Source organism: Rhinoderma darwinii, chromosome 2, assembly GCF_050947455.1.
Source record: "Rhinoderma darwinii isolate aRhiDar2 chromosome 2, aRhiDar2.hap1, whole genome shotgun sequence".
Taxonomy (NCBI): domain Eukaryota; kingdom Metazoa; phylum Chordata; class Amphibia; order Anura; family Rhinodermatidae; genus Rhinoderma; species Rhinoderma darwinii.
In genome coordinates, this window is record NC_134688.1 from 68001179 (window position 1) to 68023695 (window position 22517).

At 42.0% G+C, this 22517-nt stretch overlaps 1 protein-coding gene across 6 annotated transcripts in view; it reads left to right on the plus strand.

Annotated features, from left to right (window-relative positions):
* The window catches only part of NBEA (neurobeachin), a 575138-nt gene that overhangs the window by 100813 nt on the left and 451808 nt on the right, over positions 1 to 22517 (plus strand). The window lies entirely within an intron of this gene.

A 22517-nucleotide genomic window follows, 5' to 3' on the forward strand; every position in this document is an offset into this window, starting at 1 on the left:
ATATATATGAGAGAGTTTATTTATTTATTGGCTGCTGCAGATTTTGCTAACTGCGCTAATTTGCCACATGTTAATCCACCCTAAGGGGGGGCTTACCCTTAATGCCTAACTAATCCGATTTTTAAGGTTGACTCCACATTTAGATGCCCGTTACATTTTATATATATATATATATATATATATATATATATATATATATATATATATATATATATACATACATATACATGAAGAAATAGACGCAGCACTCCAGGAGTAGTTGCAAAAACGAATTGTGCTTTATTAACCCATGTACAAAATTTGCTATGTTCAGTCCTCTCAGCAGGACCTTTCACAAGGGTTTGCTTGAGAAAGGTCCTGCTGAGAGGATTGAAACGTAGCAATTTTTGTACATGGGTTAATAAACCACAATTCGTTTTTGCAACTACTCCTGGAGTGCTGCGTCTATTTCTTCACTTGTGTATCTAAAAAGGACCGTGTGGATGATGGTCAAGGACGCATAGCACCTTACTACTTTATTTCTTTGAAGTGCTGCTTTTTTCTACTATATATATATATATATATATATATATATATATATATGTATAGAGAAAGGGAGGAAACCTCCAGCTCACCGGTTCTGCGTCTCCAGAAGTATCGCTCGGATCCCCGCGACGGCCCGCGGTGTATATTGCAAGAAAAAAGGAAAGGATGATCCAGCCCTGATGATAGTTTAAAAGGGAAAGACGATTCCCATGTTTATTGGAAAAATCATTAAAATTGGAGAGGAGACGCAGTCTCAAGGCAGGAGTAATCAGGGTATGTACCCAAGCCTACGCGTTTCGAACGCAGACTGCGTTCTTAATCATGGCAAAAGAAGAATTTTAATGATTTTTCCAATAAACATGGGAATCGTCTTTCCCTTTTAAACTATCAGCGCTGGATCATCCTTTCCTTTTTTCTTTATATATATATATGTATGTATGTGTGTGTGTGTGTGTGTGTGTGTGTGTGTGTGTGTGTGTGTGTGTGTATATATATATATATAATATAAAATTTTTATTTATTTTTTTAAGTTGAGAGCTAAGGGCCTGCTCACATCGGTCGGACTTTGAGTTGCATGCTCTGTCAGTGGAGCAGAATGACTGGTTCTATTGTAAGACTTAACACCATCGGCGGCCGACGGAACTCATTAACTTTAATGTGTTCAGTAGGTTTTTCTGTCGGAGTGTTTGTGGTTTTAGCAGAAACCATAGCGCAGCATGCCGCACTACGGTTTCTGTTACTTTCGGCAGAATCTGCGACGGTGACCCCTAACGGAGCCTCCAATGCAGATGTGCACAGTGGCACCAGCTATTACATAATTAATATATAAAACCATACTTCAGCTGGATAACCGCAAAATGTCCCCACAAGTGTTACCTATGGAAGCCACATTCATATTTTCTCATTCACTCAAGTACTCTGCACCAGGACCCTATTTACAGTGTATAATTCGTCTTCTGATACCTTGGTTATTAATGTGTAGATTTAGGAGCAATAATTTGTACACATATTCTGTAGATTTAGTGCAGATAACGGCAATGTATAACCTTAGCTATCGTTCACTACACGAGAATTGAGGGCATTCATTCATTCATTCGTCCGTTCATTCATGTAGAAGTAGCAGAGCTGAATTTTTCTTTTATCTCCTTTAAGGCTGCAGTCTTTGTGCTTCATTCTAAAGTTCTTCTTACATGGCCCTACATGGGCCGTGTAAATGAGCGCTGATCAAGGAGACGGCTCGTTGATCGGCTCTCGTTTGCTCCTTTCACAAGGAGCTACAGTATGTATGGGGACGAGCGCTCGTTACTAAGATTGCTCGTCCCCATACGTTTCCATCATGTCGGCAGAGCGTCTCCCTGTTTTCACATCGGGGAACATCGGGTAGTCAACATAAACATTAGATCGTCATCTATAGAAATGTTATACCTTTATTTATGGACAATTTGAAAGGTGGTGTTACACGGCCAGATTTCCTGTCCGGCCAGCACGTTATTCGTCGGCCATTTAGGTCCGTTTAAATAGAGTAATGGTCAGAATGTATGGGAACAAACGACCATTAATTAGATCTTGTCCTTCTAGATTTTGCATCTTGTCGGCAGCACATCTGTTAAAATGGGGAGATATGCTGGTGACAAGCGACTGGTTTTTTTGGCTGCATAAAAGATGTGATACGCCGACAAACAAGCGTTTGCTTCTTTATCAGCAGATCGCTGCCCTGTTTACACAGGGCAATGATTTGGAATGAGCGTTCGTACAAGTGTATGTTCACCCGATCATTGGCCTTGGTAAAAGGGCCTTAAAGAGGCGCTGTCACCACATTATAAGTGCCCTATCTCTTACATAATGAGATCGGCGCTGTAATGTAGGTAACAGCAGTGGTTTTTATTTAGAAAAACGATCTATTTTCATCAAGTTATGAGCGATTTTAGATTTATGCTAATGGCTTTCCTAATAGACAACTGGGCGTGTTTTTACTTTTGACCAAGTGGGCGTCGTGGAGAGAAGTGTATGACGCTGACCAATCAGTGACCAATCAGCGTCATACACTTCTCTCCATTCAGGTAATCAGCACATAGTGATCCCGCGTTGTTCACTATGAGCAGTCACATACACACACATTAACGTTACTGAAGTGTCTTGAGAGTGAAGAGACATCACCTCCAGCCAGGACGGGATGTCTATTCACAATCCCGACACTTCGGTAACGTTTGTGTGGGACTTACAGCAGAGCAAGCGTGATCTTGCTGTAAGCTGTCATTTACAGCGAGATTACGCTTGCTGTTCTGTAAGTCCCACACAAACGTCACTGAAGTGTCGGGATTGTGAATAGACATCCCGTCCTGGTTGGAGGTGAGTATCGTCCACAAAAGCCGACACCTTGCTATCAATCTCATCTACAAGGTCATTAATAAAGAGATTAAAAAGAATTGGGCCTAACTCAGATCATTGTGGTACCCCCACTGCTGACTTCAGCCCATTTTGAGTAAGAACAATTTTTAATGACTCTCTTATACATATGCAGGTAATTTAATATATCAATAAGCTGGCTTTAAGGAAGAAAAAGGCTTTGCTTTTTTTTTCCCATTGGCTTTTGACAAGCTCTACTTATTGCTCCCCAAACTGTTCATTTCTACAATACACCGTTTATTACAGCAGTCTATTAACCCCTTAATGACCAGCCCATTTTAGGCCTTAATGACCAAGCTATTTTATTCGTTTTTCTATAGTCGCATTCAAAGAGCTATAACGTTTTTATTTTTCCGTCTACATAGCTGTATGAGGACTTGTTTTTTGTGGGATTAGTTGTGCTTTTTAATGGCACCATTTTTGGGTACATATAATTTTTATATTAACTTTTATTAACCTTTTTGGGGGGGATTATAAAAAAAACCTGAAATTCCGCCATTGTTCTATGCGTTTTTAAATTGACGCTGTTCACTATACGTAAATAACATGTTACCTTTATTCTATGGGTCGGTACGATTACGGCGATACCACATATGTGGAGGTTTTTTTATGTTTTACGACTTTTGCACAATAAAAACACTTTTGAACTAAAATTATTTGTATTTGCATCGTCGCTTTCCAAGAGGCGTAATTTTTTTATTTTTCCATCAATGTAGTGATTTTTTGGGCTTGTTTTCTGCGGGACAAGACATAGTTTTGAATGGTACTGTTTTGGGGTACATGGGACTTATTGATTCATTTTTATTATTACTTTTTTGGGGGGCAATGGAAAAAAATTGCAATTTCGCCATAGTTTTTTGCGTTTTTTTTTTTTACGGTGTTCACTTTGTGGTTTAAATTACATATTAACTTTATTAATGGAGTCATTACGGTCGCGGCGATACCACATATGTGTACTTTTTTTTTTTTTTTTACACTTTTACTAAATAAAACCACTTTTTATGGAAAAAAATGGTTTTATTTATTTTTTTACTGTCATTTTTATTATTAATCTTTATTTCACTTTGATGACTTATTTTATTAGTCCCACTAGGGGACTTTACTGTGCGATGTTCCGATCGCTGCTATAATGCTCTGGTATACTTCGTATACCAGAGCATTATTGCCTGTCAGTGTAAATCTGACAGGCAATCTGTTAGGACGTGCCTCCGGCGCGTCCTAAAAGGCATATGTCCAGTGCAGACCTGGGGGCTTTTATCAGTCCCCCGGCTGCCATGACACCCCATCGGAGACCCGCGATTGCATTCGCGGGCCGCTGATGGGTGACAGAGGGAGCGCACTCCCTCTGTAAACAAGTTAAATGCCGCGGTCGCTATTGACGGCGGCATTTAACGGGTTAAACGGCCGCGATCGAAGTAAACTTCGATCGCGGGCGTTGGAGCAGGAGCTCAGCTGTCATCAGACAGCAGAGCCCCGGCTCCTGCCTGCACGGGAGACCCGTGCAGGACTTAGACTAGGCTGACGTGAAAAGGCGTCAGCCTAGCCTAAAGCCCATTAGTGAATCACGTAAAAAGGCGTATTAGTGGTCACTAAGGGGTTAAGTATCCAGCAGGACAATGGAGGGAGGTTCCTGATCAGTAGAGGAAATATCATTATAAATTGATATTTTAGGGTGCGGTAGATGGTAGTTTCAGGAACTCGCAGGGAGGTAGTGTTCCGTCTTATTCATAGAGCATGTTATGCCTTTAATTTATCTTTTGAAAAATATTCTAGGTTAAAAGAGAAAATGTCCAAAATGTGGTTTAGAAGGTGCTAATCTGTATCACTTTTTCTGAGAATGTCCTAAAATAGTAGTTTTCTGGAGGGGGTATTATCTCTTCTATACTAGATTATGACTAGTAGAATAAAAGAGGACCCATGGTATAATGATTTTATGAGGTTTCCTTGGTGACTCCACCATCAGTAATATCTCAGGCCACAATAACTACTAAAACAATGGATTCATACAAAACCACCTGATCTAGGCCCATTGCAGGAGTCACTTTGGAAGCTCATGTATTTACAAAAGTTGGAGGTAGAAAGGGCAGGAGGAGATCAATTTTTTAAATATATTTTTTTCAAGTGTTGGGGGCCTTTATATAGCGAAGATGATTTGAAATGAAGATAAGCATCATTTTGATGGAATGGTTACATATGTATTTGGGCCCTGTAGATTAGGTGGTCTGATCAACAAAAGCTTTCTTTGTTATAATTGTAGTTGTCGATGGGAGGACGTGAGCCCCTAGACACAAGAGGGAGGTGTTTTTCTATAATGTTTTTCATACATGGAAACGTATCTTTATAATGTTTTGCACAAAGTTTTTTTTGGGGTTTTTCTTAAAATAAAATGTTTAAAAAAAAAATTAGTCAGTCCTCAACGTTTTAAAGAGGCTCTGTCACCAGATTTTGCAACCCCTATCTCCTATTGCAGCAGATCGGCGCTGCAATGGAGATAAGAGTAACGGATTGTTTTTTCAAAAACGAGCATTTTTGGCCAAGTTATGACCATTTTTATATTTATGCAAATGAAGCTTTCTAAAGTACAACTGGGCGTGTATTATGTGTGTACATCGGGGCGTTTTTACTTCTTTTGCTAGCTGGGCGTTGTGAATAGAAGTGTATGATGCTGACGAATCAGCATCATCCACTTCTCTTCGTTAACACCCAGCTTCTGGCAGTGCACAGACACACAGCGTGTTCTCGAGAGATCACGCTGTGACGTCACTTCCTGCCCCAGGTCCTGCATCGTGTCGGACGAGCGAGGACACATCGGCACCAGGCAACAGAGGCTACATCGACTTACCTGCAAACGCCGATGCTGCTGCAGAATGAACTGTAGCCTCTGTCGCCTGGTGCCGATGTGTCCTCGCTCGTCCGACACGATACAGGACCTGGGGCAGGAAGTGACGTCACAGCGTGATCTCTCGAGAACACGCTGTGTGTCTGCACTGCCAGAAGCTGGGTGTTAACGAAGAGAAGTGGATGATGCTGATTCGTCAGCATCATACACTTTTATTCACAACGCCCAGCTAGTAAAAGAAGTAAAAACGCCCAGATGTACACACACAATACACGCCCAGTTGTACATAACTTTAAACATGCCCAGTTGTACTTAAGAAAGGCTCATTTGCATAAATATAAAAATGGTCATAACTTGGCCAAAAATGCTCATTTTGAAAAAAAAAAAACGTCACTCTTATCTACATTGCAGCGCCGATCTGCTGCAATACGAGATAGGGGTTGCAAAATCTGGTGACAGAGCCTCTTTAAATGCTTTTTGCCTTATTATATTCAGTACATCCCTATTCAGTCTTGAATTGGGGTGAAAAACGTATATATATTTTAACACATTCAGCTGACATAGGGGAGATTTATCAAAACCACTGCAAACAAAAAGTGCAACATTTCAACCAGAGCACAGCTCCCATTTTCTCAGACTTTTTTTTTTTTTCATAAAAGCCGCAACCTGATTGGTTCACTTTTCATTTGATAAATCTATTTAGGGCTTATTTTTCAGACATTTGTTTAAATTGGTCTAATACGTTATATCATAACCTTTTCATCAGACTGTATATTACACTGGAACACATGGTTTTATGCAGTATATTCCAGCCATATTTGATAAGAAAGTCATCCTTCCGTTCATTAACCCTAGAGGTGAGAAATGTTCAGTAATCATTTAGTACGGGTTCAGTTTCCAGACATAAACAGGAACGGATACTCTTTAAGAATGGCCTGCTATTTATAGATACTGGAAGCGCATAGGATCCTGCTGCCTCGGCCTAGCAATCTGGCTTGTTTTCGCCTGTGTGCAGCTTGAATAGTCTTGTGCGAACAGTCCTACATACAATACAACACTTATTTTATATCTATAATATTCTTTCTAGGTCGTGAAGGGATTGTTATATGCCGGCAGGAAAAATATATAAGGAGCTGCTCTATCTGGAGCCATCAGTCACTGCACATGTCTTCATTTGTTCTGCGCTGCAAACCTGGAACATGCATTTTCCTGAAGACAAGGATGTATGTCGTGTAGGTCTCCACAGGAAGGAGGAGGAAGCGGAGGAGGCAGAGAATGAGCACTTACAGGAAAGTCAGTGTTGTCTAGAATAAACGAGAAGGGAAATTATAGGGATTATAATACTAACGAACAATATATCATGAGAGAAAAATCACTCTCCCCATCCCCGAAAAGCTGTTTCTGTGGGACATCCTGTATCTATGGTTCCTTTTTTACAGGAAAATACAACCACTAAAACTCCGGATATTAAAGGACCGCTGACATTACAATTAAAGTCTCAGGTCTCATGTTTAGAAATGGTATCTTGTCTATATATTTAAAGATTATAAAACGGGGGCTGCTTTATTTTTTTTCCTCCACAGAAACCGCGCCACTTTTGTTCATGGGCTAAGACTGGTATTGCAGCGAATCCTCATTCAAGTGAATAGGGCTGTGCTGCCTAACCAGATAATTCGTCAGGAAGTGGGCTGTTTTTGCAAACAAAAGCAGACCCTTTAATTAGTTCTTGTAGGCAATGCTAAAATACACAAGTGTGGTCTAGTGTTGGACAATCCCTATTTTATGTTCTTTAAGGCCAGGATCACAAACCATGCCACAAAAACTGTGTGTGATCCTGGCCTTAACCAAAGTAAAGGCCTCTTTAATATTTCTGTCTAAGACTGACTCTGTCCACATTATCAAGTTGCATGTAAGCAGTTAGACAGAAAGGGGGTGCCCTTCTTCATCCCATTGCCCCCCTCTCTCGACGCAATGCATTGTCATGGAAGCCAGGGGCCTACTGAAGAATCTCAGTTCAGCCATGTTAGGCCCCATGCACACGAACGTGCTTTTGCGGCCGCAATTCCCCCTAAAATCCACGGGAGAATTGAGGCCCCATTCATTTCTATGGGGCTATGCACACGACCGTAGTTTTTACGGTCTGTGCATGGCTCGGGAGCCCGCACCGCAGGAAGAACGGACATGTCTTATTACGGCCGTCTTCTGCGGCCCGGGCTCATTGAAAATAATGGTTGTGGCCATGTGCATTGCCCGCGATTTGCGAGCGTCTTGTGGCTGACAGTCTGCTGCCGGCCGACCCGAAAATCACAGGCGTGCACATGGCTACGGTCGTGTGCATGAGGCCTTAGTCCTCCCATTAGGCCCCTAATTGGAGGACTCAAAATGCAAAATACACTGCAGTACATAAATACTGCAGTGTATAGTACCAGCGATCAAATGGTCGAATGTTCAAGTACCCTAGTGGACAATAAAAAATATCTAAATACATTTTTAAAGTTTTCAAGAATATATAAAAAAAATTGAAAGCTAAAAAAAACACGTTCCTCTATTTCCATCAAATAACGTAAACAATAAAAAAATAAACATAACTAGTATCGCCGCGTCCGTAAAAGTCTGAGCTATTACAATATAACTATAATAATCCCATATGATGATGGCAGTTAAAAAATAAATAAAAGTAATTCTGCTTGGTTGTTCTTTTTTTGTGACCTTACCTCCCAAAAAAAGTGATTCAAACTTGCCAATAAATACTAGAACTTGCCCTGCAGAAAACAAACCCTCCCTGAGAAAACCAGCACTGGACCGAAAAATAAAAATCGTTTTTTAGAAGTCTCAGAATATGGTGACACAAAACTATTTTTTTAACAAATTGTTTTTCTTTGTAAAAGTAGAATATCATGGGAAAAAAACCCTGTATAAATTTGGTATCGCCGTATCGCATAGACCAGCAGAATAACCTGTCATTTTTACATCACAGGGAATGTCGTAAAAATAAAACCGAAGAACATTCGAGGAATTGCTGTCTTTTTTTTTTTTTTTTTTTCCCCATTCCACCCCACAAAATTTCGACAGAAAAATGAAAAAAGTTATGGGTCTTGAAGGCGGGAACGTAAAAACTAAAATTAAAAAACAACTTGTGCCAATTCTTTTGTGCAAAATACTGCTGTGAAGTACGCCAGCCATGAGATGGCATAAAAAAAGGTTCTAACATATGTAGCAAGTTACGCCAAACTTATCATACAGCGTGCACCACTGTGATAAATTTGGCACAGTTTCTGCCTGTCTGATCTAGGTTTACACAGTCTACGTTTAGAACAGTATTGATAAATTTGCCCCATTTATCTCTTTACAATGGCGCCTGTCAAGGGGTGGGATATACTATGCAGCAAGTGAACAGTCCGTTCTTGAAGTTGATGTTAAAAGTAGGAAAAATATAACGGCAGGTGGTATGCAGAGGTTGGTATCTACCAAAAGTGTGAACCGGCAACATGGTCATGGGTGCCCAAGGCTCATTGATGCTCATTAATTTTGGCTATGATGGAAAGTGTCAGAATAGTTTTATGTGAGCCCGTCTTCAGTCTGATGAGGGGAACGGATCACAGCTGTAGGTGCAGAGCGCTCGGCTGAGCACTTCTGCCTTTTTTTTTATTTTTGGACACTCCACTGATCAAAACTTATGTCTCTGTCATATGAAAAGTTTTCTGAGTACAGTTCTACTCTTTAAAGAATCTGCTGTTAACGTAGAGGAAAAATAAAGGCACTATATTAGATAAGTATTGCAGCTTATTGCATGAACATTCTAACAATCGTATGGCAAAGTCCTCTAAGTTAAATAATTATTTTTTTTTAAATATTAAAAAATAAAGTTCTAAAACCTTTTTCACAAAAAGATGATGAAAGGAAGCAATAAATAGAAGAAAACATAATTGGTATTGCCACGTCTGTAAAAAGTCTGAACTAGTAAAATATCACATTATTTGACCCACTGGGTGAACTCCGTAGAAAAAAAAAAGCATTGCTGTTTTTTCGTTGCCTCTCCTCCTAAGAAAATGGAAACAAAAGGTGATCAAGTCATAAGTACCACAAAACAGTACCAACAAAAACTACAGCTCACTCTGCAAAAACCAACCTTTTACACGAACCATCGACAGAAAAATAAAAACGTTATGGCTCTCAGAATATGGTGACACAAAACCTATTTTTTTTTAACAAATTGTTTTTCTTTTGTAAAAGTAGAATAACATGGAAAAAAAAAACCTGTATAAATTTGGTATCGCCGTATGGGTATGTTCACACGGCTTATTTTCAGCAGAACGACTCCAAACATCTGCCCATTGATTTCACTGGGAAAAACGGCATTCTGTTCCGACGGGCCATTTTTTTACACGCCCGTCTTGTAAAACGGCCGCATAAGAAATGGCTGCGAAAAAGAAGTGCAGGTCTTAGACTCTATTGAAAACCGCTCCAAAAGGGCCGTGAAAAACGCGAGTGGCTTAAAAAAACGTCTGAAAATCAGGAGCTGTTTCCCCTTCAAAACAGCTCCGTATTTTCAGACGTTTTTGGTTAAGCGTGTGAACAATCCCTAACTGTTGACCCGCAGCATAAAGTTAACATGTAAGGCTCTGTTCACCTCTGCGTTGGGGTCCTGTTTGGACGTTCCGTCATAGGTTTCAGTCAGAACTGGACCCTGAGCAGACACAAACTGACACAGATGAAAACCAGAGGTTTCCTTCTCCATCACCATTGATTTCAATGGTGACGGAGCCGGTGCCCGTGGTTTCCGTTTGTCTCTTTTGTGCACCGCGATGGCGTGTTTAAGGGGGCGCCCCCTGGTTCTAACAATTTATATACTGCGGTCGTGTTTGACCGCAGCATTTAAGGTGTTAATCGGGCGGAATCAAAGTGATCCTTGATTCCGCCGGTTGCATTGAGTTGTCGGCTGTGTAACACAGCCCTCACCCACTGTGTATGGCACGAGTTCAGCCGTGAGCACGCTCCATACTTCCCCCTTAACTGCTTCCGTGTACCAGTACGTGGCATGTTTTATGGGGTTAAATGTGGAAAGCTGCATTATTTTTAGGGCATGCTATGAATTTTAAAATCAAAGGGTGATAAATGTCCCACCACTGGGACTCCATACAAGTACTATTACAGGGGTACTGAGTCGCCGTTCCGTTGCTGTTCCTTACAGCTCTATGGCTCTCACTTCCTGTTAGAGTTGTATAAGACAGAATTGTGCATACATGGCGATCCATACAATTCCTCCTCAGCACAGGTGTACTGATGTGGATGAAAGGGGTCCCCCATATTAATGATGCAGTGAATGGGGCTGAGCTGCAATACCATACACAACCTGTTGACAGAAGTGGTGCTGTTTTTTGCTGAAAAGCATCCATGTTTCAATAATCCTGGACAACTCCTCTAAGGCAAGATTTCCCAAAAAGCATAATCCTTTAGTAACCCATAAATTCCAGTCCTGGCGGGTCTCAGAGGGGCGGGTAAGAATTCCGATTTTACACAATGTACATGGTCCATGTTCTTGAAACATCCTGTCTATGTTATGAGGATGGCAGGCTTTTGAGTTTTTGTACATCATTCATTTCTACTAATCTCTAATGCAACGGCTTGTAATGAGCAGATGATCTCCGCTAGGCCAAGCCTAATATGACATGCATGACTTTCTGAAGATATTGAGAATTAATTGGGAATATGATTCTTACTTTTTCATTATAATAGATGTATTTCCACTGTTCCTTGGTGTCATTCTATGAAAGTTCAGCTGAGAATAACCTCATACTGCCGGCATAACTGATGTATAATTAAGTGTCTGACCGTGCGCGCACCACTCATACTGAGTGTTCCTGTGTGTGGATTTTTACGTGTTTTTTCTTTTTCTCCTGTCGTAATTAAGAGTCAGAGTATTATCATAGTGTAAGATACGTTACAGCTCGTGTTCATAGCCTGTCATGTAATTATCAGCTGCCAGGGTCTGGATATGGACCAGATCTGGATGTGTATGTGTGAAGCCCTGTCAAGTTGCATGTTCTGCTGATTATAATAGGTTATTACAAACTGTGCAGGGAAAAAAAAATGTAAAAACGTATTTAAAAGAAGCACTCAAGGATTAGTTTTTTTTTTTGACTATTACTTACTTTTGATGTGATGAAACCAGTTCTGCAATTGCTACCTTCCATGCTGTGTACTCCGCACTTCATTTCTGCCTGTCTGATCACGTGACCCCCGCCTCTGACAATGCTCTGGCGACAGAGATTAATGTTTTTACTGGCGGTCAGTCTCGCCCTGCGTCCCCTGGCTTTCCGTGAATTACTGCATGACGTGCCTGTAACGTCTATGGCCACGGCCCTTCGTTCTGACTTAAACCTCGACGGCCGTGGCCATGGACATCCTACCTGTGTGCAGCATCGTCCTCCTGTGAGGCACTGGCACTAATTTCCGGACATCGAGACTGTCTCCGGAGGATGCCTGCACGGTCTTAAATGGCCAGTGCACGCATATTGCAGGAAGTCTGCAATGTAGCCCAGGATGCCCTGGGCTATAAAAAGGGCTCTGCCCTCTTGCTCTTTGCCAGTTCGTTGTTTGTTACCCGAAGTTTATCATGCTAATGGTCTCCCAGTGTCTTCCAGTTTCCCAGTGTACTTTGTCCCTGTATCTCGTATCCTGTTTCCGTGTTACACAGTTCTAGTGGCGTGCTGTTGCCGTGTTGTGCTGCAGTCTATGCCTGTTTTGCTACGCCTCACCTGACGTCTTCCCGCCGCCTGGTCCCAGACGTGCCTGCCTTGCTACTGTCTACGTTGCCTCAGGTATCCTCACTGAACTATTGAACTCTGTACTTTACCTGTTTGGCCAGCTGCCATCCCGCTATGCGGTACGGCCCAGTGGGTCCACACCCCGCATTGTGACAGTGCCCTGTAGGTAATCCCTGCCCGCTCCTCCTGCTTCCACCTTTCTCCACCCTGCTTCTCTCATTCTTGTCCCCTCTCCGCCCATTCTCCTTCCCTCTGTAGCAAAACTGACTGACTCTCTGCATCACAGGCCGTGGAGCAGCCTCGGACCTGTAGAAAACCGGCCCTGACATGCTATAGCATAGGCAGGTATAGGGTGCTGCTTCCTTTTCTGAGAACAAGGCCTGGGAGATGGACAAGATGGCGGACGGATCCAAGAATCATTCATTAGGAAAAAAGTATTGCAGATTACAGCGGTTATATTAACTTACCAACATCACATGCCCTAAGGTGAATGTATTGCGTAAAAAATAATACCCAATGCTTTTTTAATGCAACGATACTCTAAACTTCATTATAGTCGGAAGAACATAAAATTTGTTTCTGCAAAGGTTTGAGCATCCAAGCCGTCAATACTTGGTAACCCCCCATTTGGCAGAAATTACAGCCTCCAAAATCATCTTGAAATCATATAACTGTCTTTGTACTCTTGATTTAGCATTCTTTCTTACTCTTCTTGCAGAATGCTTCTAGTTTAGAAAAATTCTTTGGTTGTCTTGCATTTCCAGCATGTTTTGAGACCTACTTACAGATTTTAAGTAATAGTCTAGTCTTCAGACTGTGAAGGATATTGCAAACATGTAAGATAGATGTCGCTCATCTGACCAATGTCTTGCCTGATTCTTGAACACATTGGTTCAGCTTGCATGTTTACATCAACAGCTGTCAGATATGTCCCCCATCTTCTGGGGGAACAAAGGATTCAATATTTCAAAATATCACATGCCTATTCCTTGTTTCTCCCCATGGCAAAAATGGGGGAAAGTTGGGCTGCATACATACATAATTAGATCATCTGCTGATTTAACCAAATTGGGAGGATTGGATCAAGTTTATCTAATGTGTACTGCCAGATGTAATCTTTTTTTTTTTTTTTCTTTGAAGTATTTTAAGGTTTATTTTTGAAGTATGTTTTGGATACTTTTATTGTAATATCCAACCTCTTCTTTTTCTTTTTTTAGTTTAAATTTCCTCACGGACTGTGCTGCGTCCGTCAGACATCCTTCGGCAGACCTGGCATCGTCTTGTATTACATGGCTGCCTATTCATTTGAATGGGCACCAAATAATACTACTGGTCCCCTGCAGTGGCTGCTGAAAGGGAAATGTTTGGCCATCCGCAGCTTCCCCCAGCTATATTGGCTAAGTGCCGGACTGCTTACTATTAAGAATGGATTGCACAGTTGTGACAATCCCTTCAAGTTTGTATCCATCCATGTTAACTTCATTCAAGAATTAAACAGAGCTTGTAATGTGACAGACTATGCCCAAACTTTTGCATAATAGTCTCAAATGCAGGACAAGTGGTAGGCTATTGATGAGCAGTGTCAGGAACAGATCTCTAGATGACTGCAGGGTTAGCCTAAGGCCTCTTTCACACGACAGTGAAAAACGGCCATGTGATGGCCGTCCTTTTAACGGCTTTCACATGGCCGTTTTCAGAACAATGATGTTCTATGGGTGCATTCACACGGCCGTTTTTTTAACGGCCCGTGAATAATGGCCGTCAAAAAATAGGACATGTCCTATTTTTGGCCGTTTTAACGGCCTGACGGCCCCCATAGAAGTCAATGGATCCGTTTTTAACGGCTGTCAATACATGTAACAACCGTTAAAAACGGATCTGTTACATGGGGACTGGCAAGGGAACTACTAGTTCCCTTGCTGGCTATCGTTGGCATACTCACGTTTGCGGTTCTTCTTCAGGTGTGGTCACTCGTCTGTGGTCACTCGGGTTTGAAGGCGCCTCGATGACGTCACCGCCCCGTCGCACTGCCTTGCCAGATCCCGTGCAGACGAGTGACCACAAGTGAAGAAGAGGAGAGACGGCGCTGCACCCGTGAGTATGTGGCACGATCTATAGGCAGGCTGGTGTGGCATCTACAGGGAGGCTGGTTTGGCATCATGTACAGGGAGGCTGGTGTGGCATTTACAGGGAGGCTGGTGTGGCATCTACAGGGAGGCTGGTTTGGCATCATGTACAGGGAGGCTGGTGTGGCATTTACAGGGAGGCTGGTGTGGCATCTACAGGGAGGCTGGTGTGGCATCTACAGGGAGGCTGGTGTGGCATCTACAGGGAGGCTGGTGTGGCATCTACAAGGAGGCTGGTGTGGTATCTACAAGGAGGCTGGTGTGGCATCTACAAGGAGGCTGGTGTGGCATCTACAAGGAGGCTGGTGTGGCATCATCTACAGGGAGGTGTGTGGCATCATCTACAGGGGGCGTGTGGCATCATATACAGGGAGGCGTGTGGCATCATATACAGGGAGGCGTGTGGCATCATATACAGGGAGGCGTGTGGCATCTACAGGGAGGCGTGTGGCATCTACAGGGAGGCGTGTGGCATCATATACAGGGAGGCGCGTGGCATCATCTACAGGGAGGCGCGTGGCATCATCTACAGGGAGGCGCGTGGCATCATCTACAGGGAGGCGCGTGGCATCATATACAGGGAGGCGCGTGGCATCATATACAGGGAGGCGTGTGGCATCATATACAGGGAGGCTGTAAATAGTGTCTAGGTGAACATGTGACCTTCCTTTGGTTGTTTTCAGGGGGTTGGGACAAAAAAAGCCTGACCAATGAAATTCATCAGTTTTTTTAACGGCCATGAAAAACTGATGCAAAATGGATGTCAAACGGCCATTAAAAACGGACAGACGGACTTGAAATGGATGAAAATTTAGAGACAAACTGATGCAAAATGGCCATGAAAAACTGACAGTTGATCAGTTTTAAATGGACATTTTTTTTCACTGTCGTGTGAATAAGGCCTAAGGGTGCAGGGTTTCAAGGTTTGTTTTTTTTTGTTTTTGTTTTTTTTTGCAAATGTCCAGTAATTGTTAAAAAAAACAAAAACACATATATGGCAATACACTGTATTTCCGTATATAGAAAAGTTTTATCAGTCTCTTCTTTTTTTTAGGTGTTTGTTCCTTTCTGAGCTGCATGTTTAACTATTGAAAAGTACTGCAGGGAACCAAGCAGAGCCTTGCGGATTATGGAAGACAATCGCCTGCCGACAGGCTGCCAACAAGATTACAAGCAAGTTCTGGCAAACTGAGCGCAAAGGCAATTGCCTGTCGTCACTTTTTATTTTACAGTTGCAGAAGGCACTAGGGGATTAAAAATGCCCCTTATGTAACCTCTGTGCCTCTGTTTTCACTTGAAGTCATATAGTTTGTTTCACTGCAAGGTTTCATTGAGGAAATAATCATGCTCATGGCTATGGTGTAACAATGCACAAGGACTGAACCGTAGCTCTAGCTTCTTCTGGCTGGTTTTCAATACCCCCTAAGGCCTCATGCACACGACCGTAGTGTTTTTCTGGTCCGCAAATTCCAGGACCGTGTTCCGTGAAATGTCATCCGCAGTTCATCCGTATGTCCTCCGCAGTTCATCCGTATGTAATCCGCAAAATGCGGATGAAAAATAAAAAGCCTAGGTAAAACATGATGACGACAGAACTCATTCCCGGTCGTCGCCTAGCAACACTTCCGCAAATCCGCAAAACTGCGGATGACACACGGCGGTGTATCCGCAATTTCCACGGGCCCATTGACTTCTATTGGCATGTCCGCACCGCATTTGCGGCCCATAATAGGACATGTCCGTAGTTTCTGCGGCACGGATGTGCGGACATGCGGAGAGCCGTGAAAACACGGATAGTGTGTATGGGCCCATAGAAATGAATGGGTCCGCAATTTACCCGTGGATTTGCGGTTGAATTGCGGACGCAAAAACACGGTCGTGTGCATGAGGCCTAAGGCTGCTTTCACATGAGCGTAAAACAGGTTCTTTTTTGGCGCCTGTCTTACAGACGTAATACCCGAACCTCCCGCGATTCATCAGACTTCGGGTGCTTTAACTCCGGTTCCAGTTGTTGTTTCTGTAATAAAGACACCCTTATCGGAAGTGAAAGCTGATTGGGCTCTAGGGACAACAAGGGCAATTTTTGTAAGATAGGTTAAACATGAGGCCTAGTAAAACTATTCGTTTCTATTGAAGCTTACCATGGGTAACACAAACTTTTTTAAACCACTCACTGCAGCCGGTTTTGACCTTTTTATAAAGCTGTGATTTATTTTATTATTTTTTTATTTTTTTTTAGATCCCCACCTTCCGAGACCCATCACTTTTTTTTTTTCTTTTCCATTGATATTTCTAATGGCATCATTTTTGGGTACATATAACTTAGGCCCCATGCACACAACCATAGAATTTATCCGTAATTATGGACCGTAATTACGGACCCATTCATTTCTATTGGCCACGTACACTTTGGGAAGCTGTCCGTGCCATAGAAAGGCTCTGCAAAAGATAGGACATGTCCTATTTCTGCTTTTACGGACCGTGCTTCCACACTTTATAATGGGAGCACAACCCGCAAATACGGGTGGCTGCTCGTAACAGTCCATGGCCGGCCGTGTCCATAATCCCGGACCGTGATTACGGACACGGTAGTCTGCAGACGTCCTTAATGATGAACTTTTATTAACGCTTTCTGGACAAAATGGAAAAAGACTGCGAATAAGACATTGTTTTTTTGCGTTTTAAATTTGCACATTGCACCATGCGGTATAAATAAAGTGTTCGCTTTTTCTATGGGTCAGTACTATTAAGGCGATAACAAATATGTATATATTTAAGTTTTACTACTTTTGCACAAGAATAGCACAAAAATAGTGTTTGTCACTGCACTCCAACAGCCATAACTTTTTGTCTGAATTGTAGCTGTTTGTGGACACTTTTTTTTTTTAATTTATTTTTTTCTTTGTTTTTGTTGGTCATTATTTTTTAATAGAACCATTTAAATTGAAATATCAATTATTGATTAACTTTTATTTGTTTTTGGCGGTGGGGAATGGAAAATAAACCAATTCTGCTGCTGTTCTTTTGTGTTTTTTTTTTCGTTATTCAGTTTAAATAACGTGTCCACTTTATTATACAGGTTGTTACAATTGTGGCGATACCATACGGGAACGTTGTTGCTGCAAAATTGCACTGCACTAAATCGGCAGCCCTTCTCTCCATCAGTGCAGGATAGAGAGAAGGGACAGCCCTTTCCGCAGAAAAAGTAAAAGAAATTCATACTTACCCGGCCGTTGTCTTGGTGACGCGTCCCTCTTTCGACATCCAGCCCGACCTCCCTGGATGATGTGGCAGTCCATGAGACCGCTGCACCCTGTGATTGGCTGCAGCGGTCACATGGGCTGAAACGTCATCCCAGGAGGCCGGAGTGGAGGAAGAAGAAGGGAGTTCTGGGTAAGTATGAACATGTTCTTTTTTTTTTTTTTTTTTTTTTTTTTTTTTTTTACAGGTTAATCTATATTGTGATCGGTAGTTTCTGTCCAGGGTGCTAAAAAAGTTACTGCCGATCGTTTAACTCTTTCAGCACCCTGGACAGTGACTATCCCCTGACGTCCCCTAGCAACGCTCCCGTAATTACGGGTGCACACACGTAGTCACCCGTAATTACGGGAGCCCCATAGACTTCTATGGGCCTGCCCGTGCCGTAATTACGGCCTGAAATAGGACATGTTCTATCTTTTTCAACGGCACGGGCACCTTCCCATAAGCATACGGGGAGGTACCCGTGGCCAATAGAAGTCCATGGGCCCGTAAAAACGTGCCGTAATTACGGCCCGTAATTACATTCGTGTGCATGGGGCCTAAGATTGTACACAGGGGAACTTATTCAACTAATTATGTGACTTCTGAAGTTATATGGCTTGACCAGGCCTTCTTTAGGGGTGTCATTGCAAATGGCGTGAATACAAGTGTTTTTCCATCCAAAGTAACAATTTGGACTATTTTGGCAAGTACATTACATAAAATCTAATTTAAATTCCATTTTAATTCCAGGTTATAATGCAACAAAACAGAAAAAATACCAAGAGATTAAGGGTATGTTCACACACACTGTTTTCAGGCATATTTCTGGGCGTTTACGCCTCGAAATACGCCTGAAGAAACGGAAGCTGAACGCCTACAAACATCTGTCCATTGAAATCAATGGGAAAAACAGCATTTAGTTCATACGGGGCGTCTTTTTACGCCGCTGTTTTGAAAAAACGGAGCGTAAAAAGACGCTCCGTAAAAAGTAGCATGTCCCTTCTTGAGCCGTTTTTTTGGCGCTCATTTCCCATTAAACACTATGAAAAAAACGCCTCAAAAGAAGCTCCAAATTAAAAGAAGCTTCATTTTCAGCTTCATGCTGGGTTCACACGACCTATTTTCAGACGTAAACGAGGCGTATTATGCCTCGTTTTACGTCTGAAAATAGGGCTACAATACGTCGGCAAACATCTGCCCATTAATTTGAATGGGTTTGCCGACGTATTGTGCAGACGACCTGTAATTTACGCGTCGTCGTTTGACAGCTGTCAAACAACGACGCGTAAATTGACTGCCTCGGCAAAGAAGTGCAGGGCACTTCTTTGCCACGTAATTTGAGCCATTCTTCATTGAACTCAATGAAGCACAGCTCAAGATTAACGAGCGTCTCCGACGCCTCGTAAATTACGAGGAGGAGCATTTACGTGTGAAACGAGGCAGCTATTAACAGTCTGTATTTTCACACGTAAATGCCTCTCATCGTGTGAACATACCCTTAAAAAGGCCTGAAAATCAGAGGCTGTTTTTTCTGAAAACCGCTCCGTATTTTCAGACGTTTTTTGTTAAATGTGTGAACATACCCTTATACTTTCGCAAGGCAGTGTATAAACTATGAATTGTTCCTGTTTAGAGGCGGGGTTTTCCTTTTAGTACTTAATCTGATGAATTCTCTATGTCCGCAGAAAGATGCCCGTAGGGTGGGGATAACCTGTAAAGGCTGACATCATTAGGGTATGTACACACGAGAACTGGCTTTCACGTCTGAAATGACAGACTGTTTTCAGGAGAAAACAGCTGCCTCGTTTTAGCCGTAATTGCTCCTCCTCGCATTTTGCGAGGCTTCTCTGACAGCCGTAAATTTTGAGCTGCTCTTCATTGAGTTCAATGAAGAACGGCTCAAATTACGTCTGAAAGAAGTGTCCTGCACTTCTTTTGACGAGGCTGTATTTTTACGCGTCGTCGTTTGACAGCTGTCATACGACGACGCGTAAATGACAGGTCGTCTGCACAGTACGTCGGCAAACCCATTCAAATGAATGGGCAGATGTTTGCCGACGTATTGTAGCCCTATTTTCAGGCGTAAAACGAGGCATAATACGCCTCGTTTACGTCTGAAAATAGGTCATGTGAACCCAGCCTTACAGTTATAACATACTGAATTCTGACTGTGTCTTGAAGATCTTCTGAAAGCTGTAAAATGACAATCTTTTTGTCCTACAGATGTATGTTTGAACAAAATATTACTTGTGATGATCAGACTACCCCCAAAATGTCAACTTTTCTTTCTTTGTATACGTGTTTATTCGTATGAGCTTTCAATGGCAATAGTTGACTATTCCCTCTATACACATGACCTAAGTTCTAAACACTGTTGAACAACTGTGGCTTGTATGTAGCCTGCCTGCATGAACTATTAAAGGGGTCGTCTAGTCAAGAAAATGTATTTTCAGATCCCAAGGAATTTTGGGTTAATAGAACAGACCGCTGTTCTGGACCCTAATATATTATCTAGAGAGCAAAACGGCTACTAAGGGTGTTTAACCCTCTGGAGGATCCAACACATTCTTGCCTTACATTGCTTTGAATATGAACTGTGTAATGCTGCATTTCACCTGCGGTGGCGTTGCAGGGAAATTGAACACTTGCTGCTAGGTTCCCCATAGATTACAGCTGATTGCAGCATCTATTCAGATAAAATTGTTTCTCCTTTTCCTCAATTCTTTTTTTAAATTGGCCAAGAAACGTATTTAGCATTCACCTTGTGTGTGAAATGTTATCTTCCGATTTTACATCTTTTTTTCTTTTTTTTTTTTCTTTTTTTTCAATCCGATTTCTCCAGCCTTAGTAAGAGGACAGAAAGAAGTTTCATCTGTGAGAGAAGAAGCTGGTGTTTTCACCGTTTTAGCAATGATCTGTTTTTGCTGAAAGTGAAGCGCAGCATCTGATTGAACAAAATGTTCTTTTCTCCTTGATGGCCGTTCCCACATACTGGGCATATTTATCTGTCTCCCCCACAGTCAGGTGTGCAGTAAATCCTGACGTTCTCCAGTCTGTCCACAATGTTATCATCTGTAGCCTGTGCTTGTGTGCTGATTACTTATGTGTGAGCGGCTCTGTACACCTGGGTCTGACTAGCTCTGCCGTGACTTTGAACAAAAAACACGATGAATACCTTGAGGCAATTTAATTCTCTCTGGTTGTTGTGGAACTTGTGGATACAGCATGTATCAATAGCCTGGATGTAGGGGGCATGCTGTAATGGAGCACTTAATTGTAGGTTGTTCACTGACATTTATGTGTTCTTGTTGGTAGCTTGGAATGACTCCATTTCAATATTTACGGTCCTACTGTCACTTTGGGCAGTTTAGCCTCTGTTTGTAGCAGTATCTCCAATTAAAATTAGTCCGTTCGTTCGTTCGTTCGTTCGTTCGTTCGTTCGTTCGTTCTTTCGTTCGTTCGTTCTTTCATTCGTTCATTCATTCGTTCGTTCTTTCATTCGTTCATTCATTCGTTCATTCATTGGTGGCTCTGTGGTCCTCTTGTTTTAAAGGTAATGTGTCGCTAGAAACATTTTTTATTTTTTTTTAGTTGAACAGTTAGTGTATAAGTGATTAAACATTGTTCTAATTTTTTTTAATTTTTTCACGAGTCAGGAAATATTATAAATTAGATTCTAATTTATAACATTTCCCAGTGCTGGTCACTAGATGGAGCAATTCCCAAAATTGCAGCATTGGCATGTGGTAAAGCAACCACATTGCTTTATGCTGCAAAATTTGAGAAAACTCACTCGCTCTAGTGAGCTCACAGAATCCCCCCTCCTTTATCCTGGCTAGTGCCGGGAGAAACGAGGGGTTTGAACGGTCTAACCTCCTACACTGTGTGTCGCCATTTTTTGAGCTAACACAGTGTAGTAGGTTTACATACAGTAGTAAACACACAGTAAAACACGTACATACACAGACCTAACTTACCTGCTCCTGCCGTCGCCGCTCCCTCCGGTTCGTCCGCTCCGTCTGCTCCCTCCGCTCCAAGTTCACAAGTCCGGAAGCCGCGACCGGAAGTAGTAATCTTCATGGTCCACAAGAAAATGGCACTGGACGTCGCTCGGCCGAAGACCTTCAATTTGGACTGTGTGGGAGCGGCGCATGCGCCGTTCCCACACAGACGGCGTACAGCATAGTGGATGGAACGGGCCCCGTTCACATTCAATATGGGGCTGTATGTGCCGTATTCCATGTCTGTATGTGTCGTTAATCGACACATACAGAGATGGAAAAAAAAATGGCAGCCTCCATAGACAAGAAAAAGTTAAAAAATAAAAAAAAGTAAAACAAAAACACACAAATAAATACATTTTTTTTAAAATAAAACACTAAAAGCAAATTGATATAAAAAAAAAAATTTCCGCGACTCTCGTTCTTTAAGAGCTTCAACAAATTAATATCTCAACTTTATCTACTGTAATTGTTTTAGGGTATATGACCCAAAGGGGCATTTGAAGAACTGATGAGCGTTGACCACATTTAATAATCATCCACTTTGTCCAAATACATTTATGAATGTAATTTTGATTGAATATTTAAACACCGGTACTAAAGACTCCGC